The following is a 6,308-nucleotide window of genomic DNA, read 5'->3' as shown; positions in this document are numbered from 1 at the left end:
AGGTGGTTTATTTTGTTTATTATTATTTTCTACATTCTTCCAATGTAGTAGCCAATGTATGTTTTAACTGTCAGTGGCTTTAGCAAATCATTTTTTGCAACTCGAATGGTTTTGAAGTAATATTTAATAGCCATTTAAGAGTTTTATTCAGACTTTTACAATTAAAGTGGTCTTGATATTGCAAGTTAAGTTGATATTGCAATGTAACAGTTATATTCTTATTAATCATTGCATTGTGTATTGATATTGATAAAACAAAAGTGTACAGTCAGAAGAGTTTGACTAGATTTCGAATAGATCTGCCTATGCGATATACAGTATAAGCCGTGTTGTATTCCACAGGCTGGGTTTTTGAACACCCTTGGATTGGATCTGGATTATCTTCCTGACGAGGGAGATGGCGAGCCACCCATGTTGAGAACCGGGATTACGGAGTCCTTTCACCTCATCATCTGCCCTGCTGTCAGTGTGGTAGGACTGTGGAGAAGGATCTCAAAAGAAACTTGAACTGGACTTTTTATTTTTTTATTTTATTTATTTATTTATTTATTTATTTAAGGTTTGGGACATTTTTTATTATTATTATTTAGGGTGCACCCAATTTAAAAAGACATTTCAAAATGAAAGGATGGCAATATTTGTTACATCAGTATTTTGTATGTTAATACAGTGCCTTTTCTTAAATTTTATCTCTGTGTTCAGTCTTCTCATTTGGTATTTAATTGCTTACTCCTCTCACGAGCGTAGTTACTGGTCCAACTTATGCACTTAATGTGGGTTACACATTCATTTTCTCGTCGGAAGGAGAAAAAACAGCTGCTTTTAAACATTATGAAAGACTTGGATATCAGCTGGTTTTTGGATATGCGCAAATATCACAACGCTGACCTTTGCAATGCGGTGGTTGAGCGCATGAAACCGGGAGGCTGACTTTGCACAGTCGAACATGTCGGAGTATGCATGTAAATCAGAATATTTTGTGTACATAAAGACAGTCGCTGGGACTACATCCTCCTCTCCTGTCAAGGCAGAGCTCAAATAAAAGCAACGCACATGTATACAGTAGGCTTCCTTGGAGTTAAGTGGTGCAGCGGTGATACAGAAATAGCATCCTTCCTCCTCTCCTCCAAACACTTCTGAGGTCTGTGTCACACTTATCCCGTGACCTTAAAAGCCGGTCTCTGGCTTTGAGGCATTGCAAATGGTGCAATCCTCTCCTAATGACACTATTCAATAGTCCATTGAACAATTTCTGTTGAACTTATCAGCACTCTCTGCTGCACCCTTTGGAATTTCCCTGACTGCCAGTGTGGTTTAATGTGCTGTGTTTTATGTTCGCATGGTGCTGATTTTGTCGTAAAAAATGGCTTTATCTGCCGCCGCTGTCGACTTGAATGGGAAGGCACAGGCAAGGGCAAATAATTTTCTTTTCATTAATTATTTACAGCCCCTCTAACAATGCAAAGTTGATAAAACTGCTACATGTTTGCAAAACGGCGGATTTATTTATTCAAAATGATTTCGATTTAATCTATGGAAATAGCAACTCAAACATTCAGCACCATTCGGACAAACTGCAGTATTTCCAGGCCACAGGAGGTTTCTAGGTGGACACAATAAGGGCTACACTAAACACACAGGTATGAGGTCATGATCCATATTTGTATGGGCTGTATACATGCAGCCCATGAATTTCAATCACATGTTTTGTTAACGTAAACTTTGTTTTACATATGGTAATCCGCAAGGCAAGCACCGCAAAATCGATCAATGGCACGATAAAGACAATTGCTTCCGGCGCTCGTGGCTGCAGTCAAACCATGTCCTTCACCTTAGCTCTGCATATCAGCCGAGAAACCAACACAATTTCCCATCTTTTATGAGGTTGCCGCATACAATTTGAGACCCCCTCAACCTGTGTGCTCCATTTTACTGCTTACGCCAGCTGAATGAAAATCTGTCCGGCTAAATTCACACTTGGATTTTACTCAAACTCAAACAAACATCAAGGCTACTACAGTGTGTTTTTTTTTCTTCTTCTTCTTTCCCCGTTTTGCCAATACATTACTGTCAAAATGCAAAACACAAAGCAAATACCACTGAGGCCCGAGTCACAATTCCATCCAGTGAGATTTCTTGCCTCTTTCTCTCTGCAGTGTTTCAAACTGCACACCCTCAGAAAAAAAAGTAGCATCCACACACTTTGTTTCTCCCACTTCATACATCTGACATTCAAAACCGAGGTTTCTGATCTGTTATTCTTTGCTTTCAGTATTCCCCAATGCTCTCGAAGATGATAAATAAATGATCAAACGTGAACAACCACTAACCACGTAAATCACCTCTTAGATTTTAGAACTATGGCTTTAATCAAGATGAATACGGTTCCAACCATAGATAAATGGAAAACTTAAAAGAAACCCCATGAGATCGATGATAAAGTCCCTGTAAAAGATCCCTTTGAAAGAGTGTTAGCATTTGGTGCTACTAATAATCCATTAGCGAGACAAGGATGGGGATTTATGGGGTTTAATGCTCTTCACATTCAAGACAAGCAACTCTGAAACGGCTCGAGTTTTAACCGTTCACATGCGCAATCTGCACCGTCTGTCGCGGTGTTCTTGCACTTTTGTTTCTCTCTCTCTGAAGCCCGTGCACCCTCGAAGATGTGTTAAAGGGTTTTATTTAGGAAGCGTTTAGCTGGCAGAATGGTTTTTTTCACAGCTTTACAGTGCTCATTCACGACGAGGTGCGAAAGAACATTTACTACAGGAAGGTTCACGCCGTCCATCTTGCAGTCGCCGCACACAGAGCGAGGCTCGAGTGTGAAAATGTGAATTGGACCTGCATGGTGGTGTAGCTCTATAAGAAAGAGTGGAGCCCTCTGCTGGATCCTGTGGGTATCGCTCTCCTCCGATCAGCATAGGCGGCCAATCAGGGCCATGTACCAAGCTACCAACAGCAGTAACCCTCTTCAGTGAGCAATATCGATGCGGCAGGGTCCAAAGGTAGAGGGCTCCGCTTGTGATTATAGAACTGGGGTTACAAGATTGTAACTTATCTTGGCCGTCTACTGATCGACTAGAGGTCAATCGCCTTGACCCTCTTATTTTTCCAATCTAGCCCCCTTGAGTAGCAAAAGTAAGACGCGCAAAAGCTGTCCATTTAGTGAAACCCTCTGGATCCTCTGAGAGAAAAAGTTCAAAATTCAAAATTATTCTCCAACTTTACTTTGTATGAACAGCAAAGGAAAGTTTCAGTGGCTCTCACACACCAGCGGCTCATCAGCTGCTTTCATCCTGTTTTCAAAAGCGGGCCCTTGGTGGCTGAAAGTAAAATCTTGTTTGCAGATCCCCGAGGCACCGCGCGCAGCCTCGTGGTTAAAATGCGCGCTTGTGACCGGAAGATCACCGGTCCGGTTGGGATAAGTGACCGAAAAGCACTCTCCCTTCCCTCAGCAGGCCTTGAGTAAGCCACTGAATCACCAGCTGAGCAGAGCGGCTCAGCGGACTCGAGTCAAATTGAGTCAAGTCAAATTTATGTATGAAGCACTTTGACCAAATATTTGTCCGAAAATGCTTCACGCAGAAGGAAAAAAAAAAATCCAGAGAAATAGACAATAGAGAACAAACACATGGAAATGTTGCTATTTGAATCCCGAGCTTTTGTCTTGGCTCCTCTGGACTGTAATAATTCTGGGCAGATGTGAGTGTGTATATGTGTGTTACTCCTCTCCAGAGCACTGTGGGGTAAACAACTTGGTCTTCGTGGCAGCCCTGCTCCCTCTCAGTTGCTTGTTTGACTATTCACTTGTTAGGGTTTGAGTCAGCTGAGATTTTTCAGTTCATTAGCCAGTTCCTCTTAACACTAGGTCTAATGGTCAGCTTGCGTAATTGCTTATATTTGCAGGGAGACAATAATGTCACTCTGCAAATATAAGCAAACACAAAAGCTGTATATTAAAAGTTTGACCAAATGGTCACGCACATGGAGCACTGCTCTTTTTTTTTTATTTTTATTTTTATTTATTTATTTTTTTTTTTTGTCAGACAGCGAGAGGCAAACACATTGCTGGAGTCCAGGAAAAAAAAAAAAAAAAAAAAAAAAGAAAAGCCAGTGGTGGGTGCAGATAGCAGTGTCATAATAAGGCATTGTATAATACAACATAGATGACAAACTCTGTTATTGCACAATAGGAAGGCCAAGTTTGGTTGTTTCCCAGATTATCTCCTACTATACAGGCAGACACTCAGTGTTACATTGCTGCAGACCCACAGAGGATGTCAGCTGTGGATGTCAAATAGTATTATATGGTATGGCAGCATTAATTTTGTAGATTATGTAATAGTCTGAAAAGCACTGTCACCGTGACCACACTGTATGTGGTCATTTTTGGCTATTTTCACAACACATTATGGGTTAAGATTAAGGGATTTTGACGTCCCATCGTGTGAAAAGGTTGGAGGCATTTGACGCCAACGTTTTGTCGCCCGTCCCGTGTGCAGTGCCCCAAGATGCCCCCCCCTTCCCCTCCCTCCCCAAGACTGACAGCGGCCCTGACAACAGCCAATGGGAATTTCGGCTCAAGAGGGAAGAAAATGTGAATTAACCAGACAAGAAGTAACTTTTAACAAGAAAGACTCACAGCCCACACAGATTCCCTGATGTACTCTTGATAAGTTGCTATACACATTAAACCGGAGGAATAAATCTCGTACCGTGATATAAAAAGGCAGCGTGTCTGAATCTGTTTACATAACTATGCCATTAAAAGTTAAGTGAGAGAAGCCTCACACAAACTTCTTAATTAATGCCATCCTTGTAATCACTGCACTTCAAAATACATTTGTAGTGTAAATGTAAATGGCACCCTTTGTACCATGGATTTTTTTTTTTTTTTAAATATATATAAATTTACTTGAATTTTAAAAAAAAAAAAGCAAATTGTGGTAGTGTGTGATCTTAGTCTGAGCTGTCCTCTTTGGGCAAGATCTGAACAGTCTGACCTAGGCTTACGTTAAGCATAGGCTTAGCTTGGGAGATTGCAGGGGCTCAGAGAAAGGAGGAGTTATGTGTATGTGTGTGTGTGGGGGGGGGGTGGGGGTTATCATATAACACTCTAAAAGTAGGTGTTGAGTATTTACAAAAATTAAATCCTTTCTAATTCCCTATCATAACCAGTTCTATTAAAAGGGGTTTTTTTTATGAATAATATACAGTATTTAGGGTGACAGTTATATGAAATATCTACGCGATGTGGTGCAGCATGTCACAGCCACACATTTTTCTGCTCGCTTACCATTTTATATGCCAGAAACTGAACAAAATGTCAGTGCAGTCCACCTGGAGAGAGTTGGGCAGATGGAGCGGAGTCGCTGTTGGATCCCAAACCTCTTGACGGCATGGGAGTTCAGGAGGTTTGCACGGAACGCCTGTGGGGAACCGAGCAGAAGCCCAAAAATCTACACATCAAAAAGCCAGGCATCCACTATGAGGTGGTGCATTTATGTGGAAGAGAGAGTACGGTCACAGGTCAGGAGACAGTTGAGTACAATCTGAGTGTTTTTTTTTTTTTTTTTTTTTCATCCTTGATTACCACACACAGTGGGGTTGGGGAATAAAAAAAAAAAAAAAAAAAAAGCAAGGCTTTAGCTGTGGTTGTGATGCACCTCCTTCTCTGGTAGACTGGATTGTTTCATGTACACAAACTTCTGAGGGATTAAGCAAAAACACACGCATGCAGGAAAATATGCAAATATGAAAATATGACAGAATGTACAAAAACCTGTCTTTTGGAGGGATTAAAACCATGCAAATGAGAAAACGCGTGGGTGATTTTGAATGGGTTGTGTGGGTTCAAGGGTGATGAAAATTAGGCAGGACCTAAAGGGCCTTTTAAAATTTCGAGTTCAGAGAGAAGAAAGAAGTTCTTACAATACATTTTTATACAGCCAGTAGATACATGGTGTTAATGCATATCACTTGCAAGTAGGCTTCCCAACACCTTGGTATCTAGTTTGCTTATTAGGAACCCATTTTGTCCAAAAGGTTGCATAAATTTATAAAATCCCAAGAAGGAAAACGTCATATGACTAGTGGTAACGTAAAGTTATCTAATCACTAATTCAAAACTTGCCTTCAAACATCCATGTGCCATTGAATTTTGTTAAATTAAGTAACCTAAGCAGGATATGTCCTATGTTTCCTACTGTAATGAGACAAACATGACAGAAGCTAAAAACGCACCGTGTGGTCCTCTTAAAAAACAAAACGGTTTGGCTTTAATTTGTGAAACCGATGTATCATTA

Source organism: Myripristis murdjan, chromosome 2 (genome assembly GCF_902150065.1).
Source record: "Myripristis murdjan chromosome 2, fMyrMur1.1, whole genome shotgun sequence".
NCBI classification, from domain to species: domain Eukaryota; kingdom Metazoa; phylum Chordata; class Actinopteri; order Holocentriformes; family Holocentridae; genus Myripristis; species Myripristis murdjan.
The sequence above is the reverse complement of the archived record's forward strand: the minus strand, read 5'-3'. Positions refer to the sequence as shown.